Raw genomic sequence first — 26820 nt, 5'->3', positions numbered from 1 at the left:
CTGCAAGGATAATAAAGGGAAGAGGATTTTAACAAGACACTCAATTATGCTGTACTATACAATTCCTGAAGGGCTTCTTTTGATTTTTTAAATTTATTCATTTATTTAATTATTTTGCTCATCTTGCCCCTGTAATTTGGGGCCTTTTGTGGTGGTAGTGATGGGTTTGTTTTTGTGTTTTCTTTTCCTTTCACTCCTTCTCCTAGACAACCAGTTAGGAGAGCATTAAAATACTGGAAAATACCTTTTTCACTACAATAACATACTTATCCCACTTCCTCAGCATAAAACAGCTTGCATGTAGGCACCTAAAAAACCTTCAAAATGAGTTCCTGGTGGAAGGAGAAATCAGCACCAGTCATGTAGAATACCTACAGTAGAAGACAAAATGTTTTTTAAAGAAGTATTTCTAACAATCTAGCGCTTTCTTAATGTTCTTGTACTCCTTTAACCACCTCCTTATTGATTTCCTGCTTACTTATTTCTTTTCTGAAGTTCAGTACATAAATGAAGGATATTAAAGCATGAAGGAGACTTTTAGGTTTCAGAAATAGTTCATTATAAAAAACAGTAGATTGTGTTTGTAGAGGGTAAAGGTATCTGTCATCTTTAAACAAGTTTGAAAGGATCATACCAGGTTAAACGTTCTTACACTGGAAATTGATGAGAATGTAGAAGAAGCAGATACAATTATTTTGTAACAATAATAAGAGTGAAAATGAGATTTGAGCCCTGCCTCCAGCAAGAAGATCCTAACGTAGCATAATTTGCTTCAGAATTATAGTTGGAGCACAAGCTGTGCTACTCAGAACAGTTCTGGTTTTTTTGTTTGTTTTTTTTTGTCTGTTTGTTTTATTTTTTGTTTTTTAGTTTTTAAACAACATAATAATTATTGCTTTCTTCATCCTGATAGAGATCGTATTCTTCAAGTTTTTCTCTCTTCCTATGCCACACTCAAACCCAAGGGTAACTATGAATGTCCCTTGAACCCGGGACAATAGAATACCAAAAGCCTGCTGATTATGATCCTACTCTAATACTTGTGTGACAAACTCAGCCATCTAGATAAATTCTCTTCTAATTATGAAGCAGACATCAGCAGTCTTAAGACTGGCATCTAAAGATCCTTTTGCTTTTGTAAGATATCAACAAAATTCATCGCACAAGCTGTTTTTGTCAAATCCTGACTTTTTAAAGCCAGACTTCTTTAAAACATTGCAGCTTGGGCTCCAGAGTTCTGTAGATGCTGGCACACATTAGAGCTCCCATCCACAGCCATTTCTACGGCACAGTGAGATCACCCAGCACATGGCATCATGGCACACAGAGCAGAACCCACATATTGAAAGGGGTTCCCAAGCATAAACCTCAGTTCAGTTTCAGCAGCCTTGTCTTTGAAAAGTATTTCACCATTACAATTTGCTACTTGCAACACACAGCCAACAAGAGTAAAAGTAACCAAAACCCTCCTGACAAGATGCAAACTGATGGGGAGGTGAGAATTATTCACAACAGGCTGAGGTCAGGCTTTTGTGTCCCTCCTGGCCCTGGTGCCTACATGCACTTGCTAAACCTTAGGATTAAGACATCATGCCAACGTCCAAGGAACTACTAAATTATTTGAGGGGGAACAGTAAAAGACTGTAATAAGGAACTGCCAAAATGGTTCTGAACACCTTCACAGCGATACACTGTCTGGAAAATCATGATCCAACTTCAGCTTTTAAGCCATTTTGTATCATCTCTCCTGCATTAATGTGCTTAAGGTGTACTTACTGTTCCTACTACAAATAAAGGAGGAGAACTATTGCTGCTTCTGTCACACATTTTGAAACCTGTATATCATGGTATAGTCCAAACACGTCTCTCATTAAAATGCTCTTTTTATTACTCTTTGTAAGGATCAGATTTACATATGTGCGTCTTGACTGATGGCAGCACAACTTCCAAAGACTTCTGAAAACACAAGAGAAAAAAAGCAGCATCTTTGTGAGAACAGGTCTGAGTGTCTCGCCTGTTAAAACCTTCGGATTCTAAAATATTAACTTTATTTGACAGTGTATTTTCAGTTTGCACAGCTTTAAGCTTAACTGTCTGTCAGAAAATTATATAAATCTGATTGTCCCTGTCAGAGTCCGATATGCTTTAGCTCTAGACTTCCCAGGAATGATGTTACTTATCCTCTAGAGATTGAAGCAGGGCTCTGCCAGTACAACCAAACCAGCATTTCATTATGGAGCCTGAAGCAGTTAATACTGGTTGTGCAGAAGGAGCAGTCCGCAGTGAACAGGAAAAGTGGACCCATGACTGCTCTGCCCAGTACCATGTAAAGCAGGGCTGAGAAATTGCAGGAAGTTCCAATTTGGCCCGACAGCTGCCACTGCCACAAGACTACCTATTTTAAATGGAGAAAATGCCTGAAAAGGGATCAGTTGGATAAACATGCATTCCCAAAGCAGTTGTGATGCAAACTGTGGCCTTTTCCACAGCCAGGCATGGGGAAGACCTCCATTTGTTGGCTAGTCCCTCAGTTTTGCTCACAAGCAAGACCAGTTTGACAGAATATTTCTATTTCCAGGTAAAGTCACAGTGTTCTTGATCTTGTACACCATCTTGAAAGTGCATTTCCTCCCTTAAGACAGTGGGTCCCGTCATATCTTTATCCATTTTCTCCCCAGAGATAAGGACTCCAAGCTGACCTATTTGGCCCAGCATGGTCCAGTTAACCCTCCCATCTCTATTTCTAAACTGAATATTTGCATATCTTCACCAGACTGTTTGGAGGATTTCTGGGCTCTCCAGCAGGAAAAGCCCCATTCATGGGTAAAAAAGGATTCAGAAGAGAGACAAGCAAGGCAAGAACTAGAGACTGATTCGTGGGAATTTTTCCATTTGTTTCACCCAAGCAAACAACAATTGTTTACATTCACATTTAAAAAGTGTCTTTTTCCCCCAGTGCAATCTTAGTTAGGTCACATTGCACATATGCATTTTGACAGCCTTTAATTAAAAAACCATATGTTACGTTTCTGCAAGTTCTCAAAACATTAGCTTATACAGACCCCACAAATTGAAAAGTCTTGGTAGAAAGATGATCAAGGGACCTAAGCAAGCAGAATGATTAGATTGAACCTCAGCCTTTTTGAGTGATGGATCTGTTTGGGTGGTTTTGAGGTTTGTCTTGTCAAAGAGACAAACAGAAATGAGAAGCATCCTTTAAACAAACCAGTATGTAACAAAAATTGCAGCACTAATAACCATTCTACCAAAGTTTCTTCCTAGGAATAAAAATAATGTTCATTTTTATCACATGCTGTGTTTTTCTAGCATGGTTTTCCATCTTTGAGTAATGACTTGGGCATAAAATAAAACTGCTAATTTGCTACGCTCAAGTTTTCACTCTCACAACTGCTGCTCTTTAAGCTGTGTCTGCTGAAACCTGTATTTTGCATATGCCTCAGAAGTACTGCAAGATATTACGGTATTGCTTCCTAGAGCTTGAAAGTGCTCAGAAATGGTTAAGGTCTCCTGGTGACAAGGCATACTGCATGAATTTTCCACATGCTGGCAGAGCAGCTGCTAAAACCAATTAGGTCATTATTCAATTTCTTAATTTTTGTTTAAGATGAGAGAAAAATGCAAATCTTAAAATCTTCCCATATGATTCCAATAAAGCCAATTCTTTTAATTTACAAACCTCATGAATTTATTAGTGGAATGACACCTATCAATAAGACCTTTACATTCAAATGAGCATCAACAACATTCAGATTGCATGTACTTGAGAGAATGTGCTGGGCGTTTCACCTCAAGAATGCCTATTTTGAACAGTTTCTTGGACTCACTTTAGGCTGCATTTAATCCTGTAATTCCTAGTGTATTCTGGAGTATATACAGTGAAACCTTGATTGCTATCTGCATCTCATTTCTCCACCTTAATTTAGGTCTAAAAATAATACTTTCAGAGCCATAACAGCTCTCAAATATTTCCCCATTAGCAAAAGGCTAATTCCTGAGCTCATTCCAGGGGCAATTAAGCTGGAAAAGCAATTAAGGTTTCAGAAATCCCTGACAGTGGGAAAGGTTCAACCTAATATCCACAATCACATTAAAACAAAACATATTTTAGGGTTATTAGGAAAATATGGCCTCAGACTGTGGCCAAGAGCTCACAAGAGCTGGGTTATTAATAGCCTTGCTGTGTGAAGCACGTTTCCACAGCAGGTGTCACATAGGTCCCGCAAAGCAAACTGCCAGCTCAGTGCTGAATTAGTCTATGCCACGAGAGCTAAATAATTTTTTTGGTAGAGAGTAGCGCTCTAAATGGGCTGTGTGCCAACCAGACCCTTCATTTAGCTAAAGATCTGCTGTCTTTCCAAGAACTCCTATCCTTTTGCAGTGCTATTCAAGAGAGTTTCACTGCTTCAAAAGGCCTTGCTAAGCCAGTGGATTTTCCACTGGCTCTATTGGCAAAAACTTTTGGTCCCTGGTCCCCAGTCCCACCACTGTCACCAGCTAAACTTTACCACATGCACTCTGGGTTATGCCAGTTCCTCCCACTAACATGCTCTTCCTCCCCAATGATGTTCAAGTGGGATGGAGAAAAAGAGGGCCTTGAACGCCTCCAGGGATGGGGCATCCACAACCTCCTTGGGCAACCTGTTCCAGTGCGTCACCACCCTCTGTGTGAAAAACTTCCTCCTAATATCTTACCTTAACCTCCCCTGTCTTAGTTTAAAACCATTCCCCCTTGTCCTATCACTATGTACCCATGTTAACAGTCATTCTCCCCTCCTGTTTAAATGCTCCCCTTCAACCTTGCAGTCAGTGTGAATTCACAAGGTAGTTTGAGATGACCACATGAATAAATGAGAGTGCCAGTATTTCCCATTAGCAGCCATATGTGGAAAACAGGTAAATATGTCCCAGTCGTGGCACCTCTGTCCTTCTGCAGTAGGTACCTACCAGTCTCTGGAATTGCATATGCAGACATCAACAAATCAAACGCAGAAGGAAGACAGCACTATTGGATTTCAGCTGAAAGTGGTAGCACAGCCTGTAGTGGCACTTATGATATGGTACTCTTCATAGTGAACACTTGACACTTCACAAATTCACAGAGAGAAAATGTCTCCAAATCCCAACTGCTCAGTTGTTCAGAAAAACAAAAAAAAACCAAAAAAAAACAAACCCAAGAGTGTATGTGGGAGAAGACTAATGCAAGAAGAATGAAATCAAATAAAATCTGCTGTTGGTGTCAGTAATTACTTGAGGTTCTCTTTGACCAGAACCTAGCCTGAACCTGCCAGCACTTTCCCTGTGTTTAACTGTCACAATTTTCTATGTTATTGATGCCATGAACTGCTTAAGTCTTATGGACTCCAACCAAGACTGCCCCAAAGCCCTTTCAGAACTAGCTAGTTATCATATGAAAATAATCATCACTAGCAACATGCATCAGATCACATCTTAGCACATTTCAAAGAAAGATGCCACCTGTGAACCCATGCCAGATGATGGCAGTTGAACCTCCAGTACAACTGTAACTTCCCTATCCTCAGACATAAATCTCTTGGTACCCTGTACCGTAGGACGACTTCTGCAGCATTCATTAAAAAAAAAAAAAAAAAAAAAAAAAAGCTCGTAACTTAGTTGGTAGAATATAGCAAATTACTTATGGTTTAGATCTTCTTCTTGTGTATTTTTAAATCAGGAAACTTTGTGTCTGGCACTGTTGCCTACAGATTTAAAACATGCAAAGAAATGTGTGCATGCCCTCCCCTAGTCCTACTCTCAACTAAACTGCAAATTTCCATTCCTAAAAGCCCATTCCTAAAAGAAAATTACACATTCAGCAGGAGGCATGTCCCTGCTCTCCTCAAGTGAATGAAGATGTTGGGACACCTCCTGGATGTGCATGGACAACTGAGAAACACAGATTATCTTGTCATTTCTTGATCAAGTCAAGTTCCATAGAAATGACCTGAATGAAGATACCAGCCTGCTTGGTAAGGATAATAAAGTTGATGAATAATGATACATCTTCTGTGATAGCAATTTCATTCACTGAACAGATTTGACAGTGCAGTGAGGTTATTATGCATTATTTTTAGTACTAGAAATCAATGGCACTATTGTCCTTTTCAGTTCAATTTGATTTAGATGAAGCTCAGTGTGCAGAGAGAATAATGAGGAGCACTGCCTCACATTAAGTGGAAACAGAAATCATGTTCTTAGCAGGGTGTGTTTTATGATAACGCAATTGTTCTGTGAGCAGCTTCTTATTTCAATATTTTGTATGTTTAAATAAAGTGTATGCTCAAGACATATAGGAGTCTTTTAGGAAATATATCTCCCTAGCAGCAAAATGTGAAATGTAAAATTCTTTGTGGAGAGCTGCTGTCAAAATGGTTTTCAAGAGTGGATGGTCAGAAGGGATGGCAACCTACACATGATGGAACAACACGTTTGGGCATCTGCCCAGGCTTGAGTTCAAGCTCCTTCTTCTAATTATAGCTTGAACCCAGGGCTTTCATCAGCTAGACAAGTCCCCCCATCTATTCTGGAGCTTGTTATTCTTGGTGAAGAACGTGCTAAAGCTCTAGATTTTATCTTACTCTACAATGGACTTTTTCATATATGCTTTTAAATGTCAAACATTTTTTGCAAGACAGAAAATCTACTTTCTCCTAATCAAGGAAACCAGCAGGAGAAATTTTCCTTACAGAGTTCTGTCAGAGGACTTTGACAAAAATAAAAGCAAGTTACCTCCTCTCGTCTTCTGAACAAAAAGAAATGCAGCCATCTTATACTGCAATTCTGGGTGACAAATCCCTCAAATCATACTTTCCCTTTTCCAAGTGCTAGAACTGCTAGTGCCTGTCTTCTATACAAGCAGGATGACCCTTTCCATCCTTCCAAACTGCACAGAAATCTGCTCTGCATGAAGAACAAAGCTGAGCAGCATGAAGTAAGCTGAATTTAATAATAAAAATAAAAAAGAACTTCCTGGTGCTGATTACATTGATATGGCTCTGGTTTAATTAAATATCTTTATAAAATTAATTAAAAAAAAAAAGCCTCAACTCTCCTGATTTGCATTTCTTTGGATCTGCAACTGAATTTCCTGGCTTCTCCACTCAAGTATTTAAAGACCCAAGGGAACATACCTGAGGACATGCAGAAGAGTAACAGCAGTACTTTTGGCAGAAGCCAGGTACGTACACCCTTTTGTGAGATACCACACCACTTAAGCAGGTTGCCTCAATGTCATACATCAAATCAATTTCTCCAGGCAACCCATTCCATTAGTAGGAATTAAATACTCCATTTAAATACTCCATTTAAGTAGCAGATGGAAGGTGCAGCCCGTAAGCTCTGCCATGGAAAGTATGCCGGGGCTGTCATGGAAAAGGAGCGTAAGCATTGACCTGCTGAAGAGTTACAGTTAGACTGGCCCCTTGCACTCAAGGCTCACCTAGAAGCCATTTGATGTGAGCTACAGCACTCGATGTGTCCTACAGATGCAGACAGTAAAGGCACCACGTGCCGGTAGATGGCACTCTGTTAATGACCTACACAAAACTAGAGCCACACTTCTGCAGTAAATATAAAAGCCTACTGCTCAGTCTGCTCTGTGGAGGAGGCAGAATTCTGTCAGGAGAAGATGCCTAACTCTGTTCCTAGACTCCATACAGCTCAGTTCCTCTCTCTGCTGCCTTAGGCTGTACAGGTTGATGCACAACAGGGCTGCATATTCTGCCTGCTTGCAACCCAGAGGCAGAAGACGGAGGCCCAGAGCCCTCTTTACCAGCCAACCACTTCCTCACTTCTTCATCTGCAGCACAGCAACGATGCAGGACAATTCTGTGTTGAGGACACAGAAGGTTGGGCCTGAGGCATAAGCTGTACAGTTACTTTTCAAGGCAGAAGGTTGCAACTTGCAATATGACCCTGTCCTAAACATGAGAAAGGTCAGAAACTTGTTATTAAGCAAAACAGAGTGCCACAATGTTTGAATTACACATGGTAGTCAGCCAAATTCAGTGCAGTCTGAAGACCCCTAGCTCTCCTTGGCAGAAACCAATGCCCTACACACCAGAGGTGGAGCACCTTGGCGAGGCTTTTTCTCACCATTACAATGCACTAGCACAAATTACACGAAGCCTCCAGTCCTGTCACACAGATTCAGGGAGAAACAGGTAACTGATTCTTTTGAAAACAGGACACAAAGCTCAAGTTTTTCAGTAAGAGAAAAGGAAAAGCTTTGCAACACTCATCCTCTTCAACACAATCAGTTCTATGAAGACTTTTCTCAGACATTCAGCACACTGTTGAAGGGCAACTTCATAACACTTTTAAGTCACTGAGACTCTAGATTTGCAGCATTATTATCTACTTGCTGGCATCATCCTAATTAACACTATTTCCTCCTAAGAGGCAGCCCTGAGTATGGGCACCACTGGATGCCTTCAAACAGAAAGATGATCTCTGAAAGCAGCACACCTGTGGCTCTGAATAGCAGACAGCTCACTTGTTTCCTTGTAACACACTTCTCCATTTGGTTATGAAGAAGAAAATGATCCTCCCTCACTTTGATCCCACTTCGCTAAACTACCATGCTTTAACTGACTTTCATATTAAGTATGTAGGGCAGAAGAAAAAGAAAAAATAAAAAATAGAAGGTTCTTGGAAAATAGGACATGACAAGTGCCTCTAGCAGCATTAGTATAAACTAGCCATCTAGGAGCCAGAGAGGTAACAGTTCCCACACGTGAGTGGCTTTTGTTTATCCCAATAACCAGCTTCATTTTCCTGTCCTGCCCAAAATGAGGTTTTCAATAGCAGATTGAAAGCTGGCATCTCATCCACTACAAATAGTTGAATTTCCCTTTAAAGAAGAGCTATCCACAAACAGCTTGGGGCGTACAGAGCGGACATTCCTGGTTTATCTTAAGAGGCAATCTATTGATCACTCAGTTTGGAAAGACCAGCCTCCAGCCAGAACATTCTTTTCTCCATCACAGTTTGAAAACACACACTTCTGGTTTCGGTAGAGCTTTAAAGTAATGAGGTTTCAGATTGTATTACCAATCAAAAGCAGTTAAATGGTCTATTTAATATAGCAGGAAAAAAAACATATAAGCATTCAAATGACATTTAACAAAAAACTAGCCCACTTGGAGTTACTCAAATTCTGCTAAAGCTTTAATAGAACTTGAGGTTTTTCACTCTAATCAGTGAAAGGCTACAAACAATGCTGTTTAGAGCAGGAATGAAAAACTTCTTCCATTAGACAGCAGGCACCTATTTGAGTTTTCCATTCCTGTGAATACACGATTTATGTTTGGAGTGATGGATTCAAAATCTGGACTGGAGTGGGGCGGCTGTATTCAAACTCTGCTTTGGATAAATAACTTCAAATATTAAGTACTGGCAAAGGCTCTCCCACCTTCTGTCTGCTTTGTATGTGTGTTTAAAATATCTTCTGATAAAGCACAGATTAGACCACACACTGATCATGTATCAACAGCTAAATGCTATTGATAACACACGAGTGTAAATAGCTAAGACACAGAAAAAGAATACCAAAACCCCTCATCCTTCTGCCCTGCTCCACACCAGTTTTAGCCCTGTATATACTGTCAGGTGCCATACTTCAAGAAAGCTAGTCATCAATACAAATTATCTAGAAGATGTGAAGGAAACTATCAAGTGTTGAAAACTCACATGGAAAATATGAACAACAAGGCACTCTGAGACCACCTCTTCAGGTGTTTTTGTACAAAAGCCTGAAAGATATTCTAGCACATCCATTTCCTATACTATGAGCATTTGAAGTGATTATCCAAAAACTTAGATGTTTTTACATATCAATATATAAGCTAATTGAAAATAACAAACGAACCAACCTGGGCAGCTCAAGAGGTTTGAAATAAGATTACAAATGTTTCAGTCTGGTCTACAGGAAAAAAAAAGTTATGAATGGAACACAACTACAAATCCCTGCAGTGGACCATAATACCATTTGAAATACTGAGAGCTAGCAAATACAAAGAAAACTGCTTCTAAGTGTTCAAACTAGGGTTTTGTATTTCAGTACTCATTTCTAGGTAAGTTACTACTTTCACCTCTGTACCTGCATTTCCCTGTTTTTGAGGTATATATTAGGGAAGGGAGTCTGCAAAGTCAGCAAGGGAACACAAAATCCAAGTGTTTTTCACAATTGCTTTTGCAGTGCTGCAAGATGAGATACTGTACTCATAATCACAAGGCAGAAGTTGTTAGTTGAACCTCTAGTTCTGAAGCAAATTCAACTGCATTTCCTCTAAGATCTGTTCTTCACCTCTTACTTGCTAACTGAACTTTGAGAGTCTACTTGTAAGAACAACAATATCTCTCATCTCACATACGTTTGAAATGGTTTACATATGCATAATTGTGAAGCAGCTGCATGGCTCTGCATATGTATTTGTGAATCTCTGCATTCAATTACATGACTTTTTATAGCTTCAGAAGGCTCCTCCCCAAAATTATTTGGGCTGTATCTCTATGCTAGACACAAATGAATCATCTTAGGTACCAGAAAACAAGAGTGATCTCTGGGCAGCATCTGAGTAATTAACTGCAAAGCAGACAGTTGTCTACTGACAAAAGGCACCCTGTCAGTAAAGCTGGAAGCATCCAGTTTTGGGGATAACCTTAGTGTAATGTTCCTTTTGTCCTCTCAGTAGCATCATCTTCTGTCTCCAACTGCCAAGTAGCATTCTCTTTCCCTTCCTCCCTCCTATCTCCCCAGTATCACCAAGCTGCGAGTAGTTGTCCCACCACCCACAGCTGACCCATCTGCCACGTTATGGCAGCAGCATCTCGGCTTAGTCAAGCAATTTCAAACAGAAGGAATTTGGGGGTCCACGCAATGTCCTCCACAAGTTCTCCCCTGGAACTTGTCGGATCCTATCTGTAAGTTGCCTGTAAGACCACAATGAACTAGGTCTGGATTTCTGAACCCTTGTACATTATTCACTGAAATGGTTCTGTTCCTCGTTTTCATTGGCTCTAAGAAAGGCCCTGCACACGTACAAGGCATCCCATGGGAACACTTCTGAAGGTGCTCAGTTTGTGAAACTGTTTTCAGGAATGGCTTATTTTCCATGTCCTCCTATATAGTTTCTGGTACTGAGATGTTTCTTCTCTTAGTAGGTCAGGCCAGTTGATCTGAGTATTAGGCTGATCTCAAAAGCTACTGACTTGCAATCTACTTTACTAAAGGTTATTTGTACCCACTGAATACAATGTCCATGCTGCAAAATTTGAGAGATGAAAAATGAATTTTCTTGAAGAGGATGAGCAAGCAAAGAGGCACTTAACTTAGCACATCACTAAGCTAATACACTACAATTTTACTAAGCTAATTAAAGATGTGATGATCAAATTAAGGTCACGGTTAAGATCAAATCAATAAATTAAGATGTTCAAGTGATAAAACTGACAGTATGTCATGATGGAAAAAAAACCAATATTTTTGTTTGAACTTTTGTTCAAACCTTATTTTGGAAGAGGGCAAGAAAAGCAATTTACTCCTATTTGAGCCCTCAGCCCAACTTCTGGAATAAGTGCACTGACTCAGTTAAGGAAAAGCACAGATGGATGCTTATGTCCTACAGCATACCTTGAATGTTCAGAATGATCTGATGTCCTTGCCATGCATATTTAAGCAAGAACTGCATTACATTTAACAGTTTGTTACGGAGACATTTTTGCCTCCTATCAATCCCTGACCTGACTCCACCTGGCATTTGTAAGTGAAAAGAGGAAGTACTGTAGAGCTATGCACTTGCAAACAGATGCCCTTGCCTCCATTTAGTTGCACTAAACTCAACCAGACAACTGTAGAAGACATCAGCAGTGACCACGCTCCACCTCCTTGCTGTAGGATTAAACCAACAGCAGTTCTCTCTCCTTCAACAACCAAATTGTCCTGCCCAGCCAGCTGGCCTAGCAAACATTTGTCCTCACATGTCTACGTTTCAATGTGGGTAATAACCAGTAGAAGCTGGTTCTAATTCCCCCCTCTTTCTAGGAGCACTGCAGCATTCCTACCTGATCTTTCCTCTTTCCTAAGAGATCAAGACAGCTTTGGGGATACAGTCTACATTCATTTTATCCCCTTCTTATCCACGGGATACTCTGTCCACTCTTTCTAATCAAAAAGAGAAAGGTTTCCTTTCCTCAGGTAAAGACGTACCTTTTAATTAACCTGGTCACTGTATTCCGGAGTTTTCTAAAAACAGCAATGATTTGACCATTAGAAAAAAAAATACAATTTCCTCTACTTACACAACTCACTGCCTTATTTCACTGTTAAATATCTCCTACCCTGGATATTACAGATATAGCCTATATTTTGTATCCTTTATGTTTACTGTTATAGACTGACTGACTCAATGTAGTATTGACAATACAGTTGCATCAGATTTTACCAAGACACAGTCCCTGTGCAAGAAGCTACCTCAAAAAGAACAACCTAAGACACTTTCTCCTAAGCATTCTGCAGCACAAGCTAAAGTCCTCCAACCAGACAATAAGCTGTAACTGTTCAGCTTAAGATGCTGTGCAGTCATCTGCTTTGTATTGCTTTGCCACTTTTTCTTTTAATTTCACTGTTATCATAACCCAATAACTAACAATCTCAAGTCATATACAGAGGGAGTTTTGGGCACCACTGCTTTTTAACCCAAGAAAAATCTATCACTAATGAGGTCACAGAACACTGTTCCCTCCTGTGAGCCAAGACCAGGTGCCTGTCTCAGAAACACACACCTTGCTCAGGTATAGTTTGAGGGCCTTTCAGGATCACAATAACAGCAGGACTCCTGAGGCCCTGTAACTCAAAACATGACAGCAAACAATAGGCTGATAGAGCATAGAAAGGGATAGGTTCAGAGATGACATGGGAAAATAAACCCACTGGATACGAAAAAAGTCTAGCCACCCAGCAGCTATTGAATCACCTGGAAGGCACATTCACTGATTCAGGACTATAGTGATGTTCCTCACTGTGAACTTTCACTCTGGGATAGGTCTTTGATTTATCATTTTCTATCAGTTTTTCAAACTGACGATATTATGAATTACAGATGAAAGACCCAGTATATTCGTTTTACTCTTAGCCTATCATTCACAGCAGTTACATTCTTTCACAGGAGAAATGGTAAGAAGTTATGTAGCCATTGCTCAGCTCTACCACGCTGGCACTGTCACACCACTGCTGCACATGGGGGCATGCAGTGCTTCTTGGAACAAATCTACCTAGGAACAGCTCAGGCTTGGAACAACTCATAGTCAGTATGACCATGAAGCTTCACTGAAAACAGAGGGGACAAACTCTTGCAGCTACTTTCTCATGTTAGGAAGAAACAAGGTCTCTAAGAAAAGATGTTGATAAATTGGATCCTGGTCTGCCTTGTTATTCTGGTACCCTTCTCCTAACCTATGATTAATAAATGAAATACACTGCTGTTTTTAAGTAGTTTACAGAAGAAACAATAGATCAGACAAGATAGGATTCTAGGATTCAATGATTCTTAACTTGCTGAATAGCTTGACTTTCATCATCAGAGCTGTTAGTTAACATACTTTGTCTATTACACAAGCATTACTGTCTACTACAAATATGCTGCATATTTTTTACTTTTGGTTAGAAAATGAAAAATTAATCTGACGAATGTCAATTTCAGTTCATGTTATAATGATTGATCCTCAAAAGATTAAATAGCCTATGTAATCAGATTCATTTTAGTTAGCAACCATGGCATACGCTCTTTCACTGAAAGAATTTATTCCACTGGAGCTGTATATAGTAGCTTAGTACAATTAGATCTACGTGTTCTAGTTGTGGTTTCATGTCCTGCTTCTGATCAGTTCACAGCCTCCTACAGCTGTTTAGTATCATGTGAAGATAATGCTTCATACCTCCTGCTGGCTACAGAAACAACTGTGCATTTCAGCAAATCAAACACAAGGCTACAGATATTAACCCCGGAAGTCTCCAGTAGAAATATTTTTTAATCTAAGGTGGGACAGGCTCATAAATAATTTACAGGGAGTTATGACTTTATATTATCTGAGTAGTATATCTGGGAGGCAGGACCAGAATCAGTGGTGTGGGCTATTCCCCTTTGAGATCTGTAATAAATTTCTTACATTACAGTCTGTTGTGAAAAATATTTCGGTTGTCACGCTCCATACTCTGGAGGCATTCTAAGTGGTCTGCCACTGAGTCCCCATTGGATGATAACAGTGTCCAAATTTCTCATCATTTCACACTTTCACTCCATAGCTGCGTGCTTGTTACAGCTCACTGCTATAAAAATGATTTTTAATGGAAAAGATCTGACAGGAACTTTATGTTTCCTTGACAAAATTTTTATTGGGCTGAATACTGGAGCATTACTTGACGTAGCTTTGGATAGGCAGCTATGCACTGAGGAATTGCTTTGGGAGGAGGGTGGGAAGGAAGCTTTTATTACTGGACTTATATTTCTCTGAAATGAAATGCCCCCAGAGCAGAAGGAGGAACTTGGATGCTGCTATCAGAGAATGGTATGACCTCTTGGGGCTTATCACCACACTCACACCATCTGGAAGAAAAAAGTCACAATTTTTCTCAAAAAGTTTAACATACATCTAAGTCTTACAGCCCCTTACCAGTCTAATACTTAAATGCCTCTCACTTGTGTGCTCATCCTCAACTGACAACTACAAAGTAAGCAGGGACTAAAGACTTCTCAAACAGATTGCCCCATTGTCTTCTTCCCCTCAAAATCCCCAGTGTGGGATGTAGATCTGCTGCACTTCCTTGCCATCAGCAACCTGGGGTATCAATGCAGGGCTATATCCCAGGCACAATTCAGATGCTGTAACTCTGCACACTGAAGCCATGTGTGAAGCCAAACAGTATAAGCTGGCCTTATTACAAAGAACCAGGGTCCCATTCTCATCTTTGTCTTTTCTATCCACATCAGTGTGCCCTCTCAGTCTCCTTTGTGCTGGCAGAGCAGCAAATAAGAAGAAAATAAAAGTATATATTATTAAAAAAAGAAAGAAAATAGAACACAAGATCATGGAGCAGATCCTCCTGAAGGGCCTACTAAAGCACGTGGAAAATGAAGATGAGGTGACTGGTGGTAACCAACACGGCTTCACCAAAAGCAACTCATGTCTGACAATCTTGGTGACCTTTTATGATGGAGTCACAGCATCAGTTGATAAAGGAAGAGCAACTGATGTCATCTACCTGGACTCGTGCAAAGCCTTTGATACTGTCCCACATGTCATCTTGGTCTCCAAATAGGAGAAAAATAGATTTGATGGTTGGACCACTTGCTGGATAAAGTGCTGGGTCACACTAAGAGAGTTGCAGTCAAGAGCTCAGGGTCCAAGTGGAGACAGGTACTGAGTGGCATTCCACAGGGATCAGTGCTGGGACCAGTGTTAACATCTTTATAGGTGACACGGACAGCAGGATCAAGTGCACCCCTCAGCAAGTTTGTAGATGACACCAAGCTGAGTGGTGCAGTTGACATGTTAGAGGGAAGAGATGTGATCCAGAGGGCCCTGGACAGACTTGAAGGGTGGGCCCGTGCCAAACTCACGAAGTTCAGGAAGGCCAGGAGCAAGGTCCTACACCTGGGTTGGGGTAATCCCAAGCACAGATACAGGTTGGGCAGAGAATAGCTTGAGAGCAGCCCCAGGGAGAAGGATTTAGAGTGTTCGTTGATGAATGACTCAACATGCGCCAGCACTGTACGCTTGCAGCCCAGAAGGCCAACTGGGTTGCATCAAGGGAAGCGTGACCAGCACGTCAAGGGAGGTGATTCTACCTCTCTACTTTGCTCTTCTTAGACCCCACCTGGAGTACAGCATCCAGTTCTGGGGCCCCCAACACAAGAAGGACATGGAGCTGTTGGAGTGGGTCCAGAAGAGAGCCACAAAGATGAACAGACTGTTTGAGTATGATGGGGAGAGGCTAAGAAGAGAAGGCTCCAGGGAAACCTTATAATAGCATTCCAGTACCTGATGAGGGCCTACAGTAAAGCTGGGGACTTCTTACAAGGGCATGTAGCAAAAGGACAAGGTGAAGTGGTTTTAAACTGGAAAAAGGTAGATTTAGACTAGATATTAGGAAGAAATTTTTTACTGTGAGCATGGTGAGACTCTGGAACAGGGTGCCCTGAGAAGTTGTGGATTCCACCTCCCTGGATGCAGTCAAAGCCAGGCTGTATGGGGCTTTGAGCTGCCTGGTCTAGTGGGAGGTGTCTCTGCCTATAGCAGAGAGATTGGAACCAGATGATTTTAAAGGTCCCTTCCAACTCAAACCACTCTACGATTCTGTGATTTTTGTAACAGTACGATCACAGTAGCTATTGCTAGCTTGGCTAACGTGCATAAAACTAGAAGCTGCCTTGCACTCTAAGGAAAGTACAAAGGCAATTTCCAGGAGTTGAGCAGCGTGGCCAGTCTAGGTTATGTGCCTCTTCATATTTTCTGATACTGTCAGAGATCTCTGGAAGGAGCTGTATAAAGCAGCCCATGTACTTGCCAACATAAGACTATCAAAGATCTGTTCATATTTGCAGTAGCTACTACACTTAGGGCACGCACCTGGGGGCTTCCTCCCGTCTAAAACCCACTGCTGAAATCCTTTTCTCAGTGTAGGTATCTAGATCCACCATCCCTGCTCAGTGCTGAGGAAATAGCCATGAATGTACACCCTCTGAGCAATGTCATCTAGTGCCCTCTCAGAAGGAGACATCAGAACTGTTGGATTAACTGCCTTACCATTTCTATCATGTCAGTAACCTCAAAGCAGGCAAGTCTTATTCGAGATAAACTTAGTTACAAAACCTAAAAGCAGCATGCTTCTGAGAGCTAAGCACATTACTAATGAAAGCCTGACCTTCAGAAGTTCTGACTATCTCCTGCTGATTTCCAAAAAGTAGGATGTTTATTTAGTTTCACCAGGAAAATCTTAATGCTGAAGTTTAACATTCAGAAGCAGCCTCAGGATGTTAGGTCTGGACTTACAGAAGTATTAAAGGGCTTAAAGATGCAGATACAGGCAGTAGCATAATTATGAAAAATGCCTAAGTATCTAATATTATGAAAATCCTCTGAAAATCTGACTAGGTAGATATCTGTATCTTGAAGTGCTTAATGCAGAATTCACTTAAGTTCACAGTCCCCCAACAGTCTATTATAAATACTGCTAAAAATCTGGCCTAAAGGAGTCAATGGCTTTTAAAGAGACTTCGGGATTTTAGCTCAGACCTTGAGAAGAATTTACTTGCCTACAAGAGATATAGATAAATTCCTCTCTTAAATCTGGTCTTTGGTGTATACACTGCTCTCTCTCTCTGCTTTCTTATAGTCATGCTTTTCTCCAACTAATATTATATGGTATGAAAAATTCTAAAGCTACTTTGTTGGCATCTGTAAGTTTAAAAAAAATAAACACTTAGAGGAGCTTTTTGATAAAGACACATCAACAGTAACTGAAATTATGTGCTTAATAAAAAGTACTGCACAAGATAGCGTAGGGTATAGAGACCTCTTGTTATTCCCCAAGTATCAACCTACCAGATATCAGCACCTACTGAAGTATAGGTTAATTAAAATTTATAAACACTTTAGAACTTTGAGCTCTCCCTCAAAAGACTCCTCAGTTGTATAAAAATTGTCATTCACTAGGAAAAACACTTCAGAAATTTCAGCTAAGAAATAAAGAACATGCAGCTCCATCTTGTAGTTCAGAATATGACCTTTTGGTCTAAAGACTCCGAATGCATGTCCTAAGACTTACAAAGACTCACACTTCTTCCACTCAAAATGACTGACTGAGTTTTACAAGATGCGGACAATCCATAGCCATTTCATCCATTATGCAGTTCAAATGGCAAGACAGTTATTTATCTAAAGAATTATTTGATGACTTTTAACATAGGTTCCTGAAAAGAAAGTCAGTAAACGCAGCATTTCCTTCCTGCCTCATGGACAGTGACTCTTTTCGCTCACTTGCTTCCTATACTGTGGATTATAGCAGCGTAACATTGTTGGCAACCAAAGGCTCTTCCCTGTATAACTGTGCACTACCCACTGAGAGAGAAAGGCACAGAGTATTTAAGGCTGGCTCTTGCTTCTCAAAGTAGCATTAACAGTTGTAACATCATCTGCATTGTCTAGAATAAAGAATTACTCACCGAAACTGCAGCAGTAAAACCACAAGAGATATAATGGCACCTGATCATATCTGGAAGTCCTTTGTTTGGTGGTAATCTCATTATCGGTACTCACTGGATATCTAGCCTCCTTCTGTGAATTAGTGATGTCTTGTGTGTGTGGAAGCAAGCACAACAGTCAGGCAGCAGCCACTTGGGCACCTGTCATCAGAAGCCCAGAGCAGTGAAAGTTCTGGTTTTTCTTTCCTGACAACCTGTGTCACAATAGTTGCTTTGTGTTGCCAGCATTTCCATGTCACTGGCAGGTTCATGTGGAAAACAAGAACCGTATTTAATCACAACTGCTGAGACTCTAGCATTTGGTTTTGTTCCACAAACAGAAGGGTATTAAGAACTTTCATTGAAAAATCATGACACAACATGCAAGCTGAACACACTCTTCTAGACAGCCAGAAACAACTACCTACGATATGGGAGACAAAGAAGGAAAATGCTCAGGATTACAAATGCAGCTGAATGCAGTCCTGCTGAACACCCACAAGCTACTGAATTAGGCACTTTCTCCGTACCCATGTTTAAGTATTTGGTGTCCCCAGGAAAAAACCCAGGCAGAGAGATTGCAATAAAGCTTCATCCAAGAACTTGCTCCCAATTACATTCAGCATATCTTCATGTCTGGCAATCCTGAGTAAGAACTATTAATTAGCTGTGCAGAAATGATTGCTTTCTCTTAACATCTCTAGCCAGAAACACCATCTTGAGTCTGAAGTAAACCCATTTTTGAAAAAAATTCTGATACAGAGCCTCGTTAATCCCACCTGCACATTAGACAGATTTTTTTCTTCTTCTTAGTGCTAAGACTAAGAAATTTCACTGCTAGACCAAAAGGTGCTCAGAAAGAGGAACCAATGCTAGCAAAAATCTCAGCAGCAATATAAAAAGCAAGAGAAGAAGAGCAATTCAAGGAAATTTATGTTTTCATTTATTATTGTAGTACCTTTCTTTACTCGGAGGGAGATTGAAAATAAATGACATGCTCTAGTGAGATACTGAATGGATCAGGTTTTTGTATTGTGAATATAAAATCATGTCTGCTTTAAAGTACTCTGGGAGAATGAACACTTTAGATGAAATTGTGTTTTTATTTTCACATGAAGATCCTGCTTCAAATAGCAACAAGTACACATTGCAGATCACAGAAGACAGCCCTAGGACAGTTTACTTTATATCACTTGTCCCACTCCTCACCCGTAAACCTACAACCAGTCCACTGGTTGGAAAGTAAGTTAACCACCTTAGAAGGTTCTGTACTGACAGGCTGAAAATACAGAGTACCAAGCTGCAGACCTCATATCTTAATTTGTGGATAAATCAGAAACTACTTAAAAGCATGGAAGTGATCATAAAGATTCAGATCAGGTATTCTATCCAGGATCCCATCTCTGACAACAGCCAGTACTCACACTTAATGCAGAGAAAAGCACTGACTGTGCTTAAGAGTGGTAAGTGTCCTACTATTGGCCATGCAAATCCTAAAAGTCTTCTCAGCAGGTTACATACGGACCACAATGTTTATTAGTAATGGATTGACACATCATCTACAATTTACTTAATGCAATCTCTTGACCACTAGAGCATCCTGAAGCAACAAGTTACGCGCACAATTTAATTATACCTGTTGAAAAGAAAGCTCTCCTCTTATTACTTTAATTTGATGCCTGCTTACTTAGTAAGAAGCCATAGATTAAAGATTCCCATTCATCCTCTTCATACTTCTCATATTTTCATAAATGTCTCCTGTAATCCCCCTGTCATATTTTTCCCCAACTAGGGAAATATTAGTCAAGTTAGTCTCTTCTCAGAGAGTTCAGAGCAGCATGGAGCCTTTAGACATCTGGTCAGACAGGTTAATATACTAATAGATGCTGCTTACCCTTGTTTCATGGGCTAAAGTGCACCTCACCAAAATACAGGACTGAATTGCTGAAAGAGAGAAGAACAAAAGGGCGGACTGGTGTGGAGGTGACCTCTGCTCAACTCAGCTCTAGGGCCATCTCCCTTGTGACTGAGGAAGGAATGTGTGACAGCAGGGCATAGGATGAAGGGTGAAAATGTCTCTCATGAATTTCCCTCTGTTTTACAGCTTCTGTATGTTGTGGCATGGTCTCTGTCCTCTTCTACTGGCTGGCTGACCTCAGTCACTTATGGCTCTGCTACTGCTTCAGGATGACAGCCCTTGACCTTTCATGGCTCACTAATGCTCTGAAATTCCTCAGTTCAAAGCCAGTTGTTGACCTGAACAGGGTCCATTGCAAAAGCTGTTTAAAACAGACTGAATTTTATGACTCTACAAGGTCCTCTACAAAGGCCTTTTTGCTAGTCAAGTTGATAGGTTCCAAGAGATAATGGTGATTAAAGTGATGGCAATTTCTGTGTTGTGAGTCACTGGCTGACCAACTTCATTTGCTGCTGAACAACTGCCTTCCAAAGCTGCTGAGAGCATTATGTTGTTGAAAGGTCTAGTACATGTCAGAATGCCATGAACTCCCTGGGTCAACATCATGCCGCAACACAAAAGGGAGTAACACAGAAACAACAAGAGACACAGGACTGTAGCCTCTTGGCTCACAAATTCTTAATGCTCCTAGGAGAAACTGGCCCACAATGAGCTCTGAGATGCTGCGACATGACAGCTATCCAGGCCTGAGAAATCACTATCTGGGGGGATCTGTGTCCTGACACAAGTTGCTATTTGTGAAAACCACAGAAAAGATTAAAAACTGATGAAGCAGCAACTGCTAGTAAACAAGAGTTCTGGCCATTCTGGCTTATGTACAGTAAGCTTGGCAACCATGCATATAGGGGAGGACTTCCAAGAGACACCATGCTCCTTAAATTTCTGTTCTTCAGGAAAAGTATCGTTCCAGTACACATGAAGTCTTACATGACCTTCAACTTAAACTTTCCAGGGAATTTTAAAATGTTTCCTCTCTCAAGACATCTTTGTTAACAAAACTCGAACCCAGGAAGAGCTAATGGTCATTTTATTCCTACTCAGTCTGGGTTGTACTTCACAGGGGGAACACAAAAAACAAAGAGTAATAACATAGGTTAACTCTCACCTACCACATCCTGCAGCAAAAGAATGCTTTCCTAGATTTAGATCTAAATTTAAGACGACACTGATAGGGACCAACCAATCTTACTGCCTCCCTGTGACTATAAAGATGCTGTGACTGACTTAACAAAATGAAAGAGAGAAAATTATGTGACTGTATGCAGTAGATCATTAGCAGAACTGAGAGCCCAGACCACTGCCTCCCCATCCTCTCCTTGCAACAGAACACTGGCACTCCCTTTTATTTCCTTCCTTCCCTCCTTCTCCATGTTCTGGCAGAGAAGAAGCTGTAAAGTACTTGCACTGTTTTACATCCATCTCTATTTAGTTATGTGCAAGTGATACCCATTTGTGTAAGTTCCCACAAGGCTTTGAACTGAAAAAGATATCTCCAAAGTTTTTATTCACTAAATCAGAATCTACCCTTGTACTCCAATCAGGTAACACTGATTAGAAAGCAAAAATCAGGATTTTGATATACTCAATGTTTGTGTTTATAAGCTCTGCAAAGAAATACCTTTTTGTATGCGACAAGGAGAAACCATTCATTCCTTGCTTTTTGCCAGGTAAGCAAAATTTCCCTTTTGCTTAGTAAACACATGCTATGTTAAAAACAGAACGGGACGTGCACGTCTTAGCTTGATGGTTCTAATGAGTTAATTCCAGATCCTCTGTTATTCAAATATCACCGAAAGTTACAATAGTTAATACTTATATTTGATACGGTCATTTTTTCTAAATTAAGGAAATGCTTGTTGATTACAATTTCAAACTCTGAGTGAAACCCCCCACTACTCTAAATACTTTTCCAGCTATTATAAAATTACATCATTCATACACTATTCACACAAAAACCAGACATTCAGTAATAAAAATTCAATATTCAGTGCTTACTCAGAAAATCATTCAAAAATAAACTAGATTTCTAATGTGGTTACACACATGATATCAGTTATGTTAAAGCTCACTGAAACCATGTGTTTGAAACTGTTGAAATTAGAAGCTTTTAAAAATATTCTAAATTAAGGGTTTTTTTGTGTGCACATGAGTTCAGATACTGTTAAGATAACTTGGAGATAGCCTAAAAGGCCAATCCCTGGGTTAGAAACCTGAACACACACTTGGGACCCAAAGCTGCCCAGCAAAAATGGTCCACCACATTTTTGTCTTTTCATGAATACACTGCACATCAGATCTATCCTTTGACAGGTGGCAATAGGAACTGGATCGCCATCCTCAGGCTCTGTTCTCATAGTGAACTTTCCTTACCAGTACCAAGCCCTACATCTTCAGGTCCTGGCTGGGAATGAGATTCTAATGAGGTACGAACCCTCTTTATGACATGCTGTAGGTTACATCACAAATACGACTTTCAGTGCTCTAGATTGCATTCCTTATATCACATGACAAAACCAGAGAGTCAGAGATGGTCATATTTGTCAATACAGATTCATACATTTGATTTGATCCCACCACTTTTGAAAAACTGTTGTTCTGAAGGCAAAGAAAAGCCAGAGAACAGTAAACATCTGTTCATCTTGTTTGACTAATTGTACAGGAAAAAAAACTACCAAAGAGTGATCAAATTCATTCCATGTTTGGGTGGCTAGATAATGTACATTTTTAAAGCCTTTATTCTAAATCTTTTAGTTCAATAGATGACATACATTATTTAGAGTGTAATTAGACTGGAATTGTACCTCTATTCCCCTGACTATTCACTCAAAACCAGCATTTGCTATGGCTGCATTCACGTTTTTGTTCTGCTCCCTCTCTACAGAATTTTCTGGCAAGTGAATTTCCTGGCAGGCACGTTAATGGAAGCAGCAAGTTTTAATTTAACATTGGAGAACACAGACAGAAAGTGGATTTGGATTTTATAACTCATAAATGCAACTATTCATAGCAGAAGCTTGCTTTTAAGAATTACTCTCATTATTGTCTGAATTCATTAAAGTGGTCAGGAACACACTTACCTTTAAGCATTTTCTGAAGCCCCTTTGAAATCTTTGTTTTAATATTTTCCTAAAGTGGAATCTCCATCTGGGAAGAGAACCAATACCTTGTTATAAGTGATATGTCTAATAAAAATGAATCAGCAGAGTTTGCATTTTGATTGCCAATTACTTGCAATCAACTACTCACAAAAACTCGCTGATCAAGAAAATACTTCTAAAAAATATTCATTAAAAAATTATGAACAACTTCAAGTGCATATGGAAAAGAATATCAGCTAACAAGTTCAAATGAACATAGGGAAGAAAACAAGAATGTTATGTTCTAAGCCATGAGGTAAAACTTCAAGAACTGAATACATTCTTTTATATCAGTGATTTACTTAGCTGTTAATATAAGGCTATACAAACAATTCAGTTTTCTATTTGAATCACTAACAGTGCAATTAATACCAATAGTTATTTTTGAACGCGCTACAATAAAATGTTTTATTTGAATGCATCTGTATTCACCATCAAAAACTTCTGTTAAGTCTCAGTTAAAGCAACTACTCAGAATTGAAGACAAGAATACATCATGAACAACGAAGGAAAAATTAAGCTTATAAAAAATCATTGCAAGTAATTGGAAAGGGAAGCAAGATAAATATTCAAATTCATTTCTATTTCATGCACATTTCTGAATAACTATAAGAATAGAAAGTATCAGAAAGGCTAAAATGGCTATTAAAAAACAACTCTGACCCTAAAATATAGCCCTGAATTGAGCTGAAAAAATATGCTTATTCAGCATCCTTGTTATGAGAGTGTTCGAAAGGTTCAAAGACAGAAACGTTCACATTCCAGAGAAAGCTGACAGGCTTTGAAAACCAAGTTCTCATTTGAGTACTAAAATCACCCCCTGCTTCTTGAGAAGCTGGATAAAGTAACAAGTACAAATTAAAAGTTAAATTGTCCACTTTTTTTCCAGATGGCTCTTTTTAGGGGAAGTGTTTTAGAAAAAAGTGTGAGGTTTTAAGGGAAATTTCCCATTTTAACAGAACATCTTCAAAATTTTGCTGAAGGATAACAATACGGAAAATTATTTTATTAGAGAAAATGAAACATTTTGGTCTTTCTAAAGCCTGAGAAAAGATATTTTTTTCGTAGAACGTACCTACTGTTCTGGGCAAGGATATTGGATCATGTTTTAAAAATGCTAAGTAAACAGCTATGACATGCAAGTTTAATTCAGTGGTATCTCGATCTGAAAGTTATACAATCAGCTAGACCATTTCTGTCCAGGTTGTTCGTTCTTCTGGACAATCTACTGGTTAAGCAACAAACAAAAAAAATCACTAATATTCAGGTGCAATAATCCAACCTCAAGGATATATCCCCTTTCTCTTGCATTTATGAAGACTCAAATCCACCACTTAGCGCACTTTCTACAGGCAGAGAGGAACATATCAGTAAATGCAGGATTATGAGAGTTCTGTTCTGCTGTTTCAGAAAGTTATTTCTCAGCGGAGGCATACGATGGGGATATGTTCAGATATCTGCAGCTGAGTTACAAAGCAAAAAAAGCACAAGTATAGACGTGATCGTGGATAAAAAAAGCAACAAGGAGTTGAGTTTTTACTGCTGACTCCAAATCTTGCCATTGTCTCCTAAATGTAGCAAGTTGTGGCACATTACATTCTATCACCATGCTGAAATCACGGGCAAGTTCAGGGCACGTTTTACTGCAAAAGAGAAAAAGACATGTACTGCTGCTCCCAAGTGACTTTCCCACTGTTGTCTTAAAATTTGGCACAATTTATCCCTCTATTATTACCTTCCTAAGAGGAAAATGTTATTTGTATTAAGCAGGTGACAAAAGCTTTAGCTTCTTTTAAAAGAGAATGAAATTAGGAAGAAGGAGAATTGGATAATGGCTGTACTATTCATAGGAATGCATACCTAATTTATATAGCGCTGCTAGTATGCTATCTAAAATTGCTGTAACTCCAATTAAGCCCATTTAAGTAATGAAAAAGATTACTCTGCTGTGTCTGAATATTAATTTCATGGTCTTTTTTACATGTTAGAAAGTAAAAACATATTCCTAACTCGTATAGTCATTTTACAACTATTACTAGCAAAACTGTCCAAGGTTCAAAAGCCTTTCCAAACAATATTATTCCTAGATCCTATGACTAGACTTGTAAGTACTAGAGAGCATAACGATGAAAATATTACAGAGATTAAATCTGCATGAAGGTACTTAGATGCCTGAATTTGTAAGAAAAGAGAAGTTTAACTCACTTTAAATAATCCCCAAATACCTAGAATTATCTTGCAAAATCAAACTCTGCAAGTGTATCTAAATTGGAAATCCATAGAATCAGGTAATAGATTTGAAAGTCTTATAAAGGGTATTAGAAACCCTTTATAAAGTGCAATAAAGAATAGTAAATAAACAAAAGCTTGCTTCCAGTTTTACACAGAGTTCTGTTTTTCTAAAAGACTGTTAATGAGCTTAGACATATCTCAGATAAAGAAATTTCATTTAAGTTGGCAATCAGCTTCAGACAAGGGATAACCTACATTTCTGAAACAGTATAAAAAGAGTGGAATTCACTAAATGACTTATAAAAAAAAAAAGACATATTTCTGTTTTTTAACCAGTCCCAGAATGCATATCATATTACTCTATAATGGTCCCTGTGTCCCACAGGCTGGTATGCATGCTCAGCCTTAACCAAGTAACATGCACACAATTGGGCACATGCATAAGCATGTGCAGGATGGAGTCCAAGTTCAGTAAGAACAAGGAAGAACTTAAAGATCTGCAGAATGAGTGTTAAGTCTCCAAAGTAACTCTTCACACAGCTAATGACTCAATTGCTGTACATCACATGCAACTCAAGTAGGCACTAAAATAGACACTATCTGTACCATTAGTAGAATTCACACACAAATAATTTGCACTTTTTTCCCCCCAATCCATTAGTTTCCTGGTAAGTCATATGCAAGTAATTTTCTTTTGCTTTTGCAGTTTCTTAACACTAATGCTACCTCTTGCAAACTATTTCTCCTTCTTAGCTAGCAATAGATAAAAGATAGGTATTTAGTACAGTTATGGTGACATTTTGGAAAGCTTAAACCTTTAAAATTAGGATGTGAAATCCAGCAAGCAAGCACAGAAAAGAGACGAAAATAAGATTGATGCAGTGGGAGTTAATTAATACAAAGAGTTTGGGTTCCTACATTTCTCATGTAACATAAACAGCTCATATGAGTTTCCTTATACAGCTCAGGTCTTGCCCGAAGCTCCACAGGGACGTGAAGTGATTTGAGGCCCAGTACTGACCCATTGCTTGCTCTTATGTTCCCTTGGGAAATGAAGGCAATGACTCAAGAGAGGTATACATGCTCCTCACTGCTTGACACCCAACTCTTTGATGTTCCTGAATTTGTACTTTCAGTAGACAACCAAGAGAAAAATTTCTAGGCATATAAATACTTTTGGTCGTGAATGAAAAAA

At 39.4% G+C, this 26820-nt stretch overlaps 1 long non-coding RNA gene across 2 annotated transcripts in view; it reads right to left on the bottom strand.

Annotated features, from left to right (window-relative positions):
* The window catches only part of LOC107051730, a 183770-nt gene that overhangs the window by 130853 nt on the left and 26097 nt on the right, over positions 1–26820 (bottom strand). The window contains exon 2 of one of the 2 annotated variants that reach the window (XR_005859606.1): positions 23334–23400. This is a non-coding gene — a long non-coding RNA (uncharacterized LOC107051730). Of the gene's footprint in view, positions 1–22626; positions 22684–23333; positions 23401–26820 lie in introns of those variants that run through there. The other variant, XR_005859607.1, reaches the window with a different exon arrangement.

The sequence above is a fragment of the Gallus gallus genome, chromosome 4 (assembly GCF_016699485.2).
Source record: "Gallus gallus isolate bGalGal1 chromosome 4, bGalGal1.mat.broiler.GRCg7b, whole genome shotgun sequence".
NCBI classification, from domain to species: domain Eukaryota; kingdom Metazoa; phylum Chordata; class Aves; order Galliformes; family Phasianidae; genus Gallus; species Gallus gallus.
This window is presented reverse-complemented; position numbering and strand designations above follow the sequence as displayed.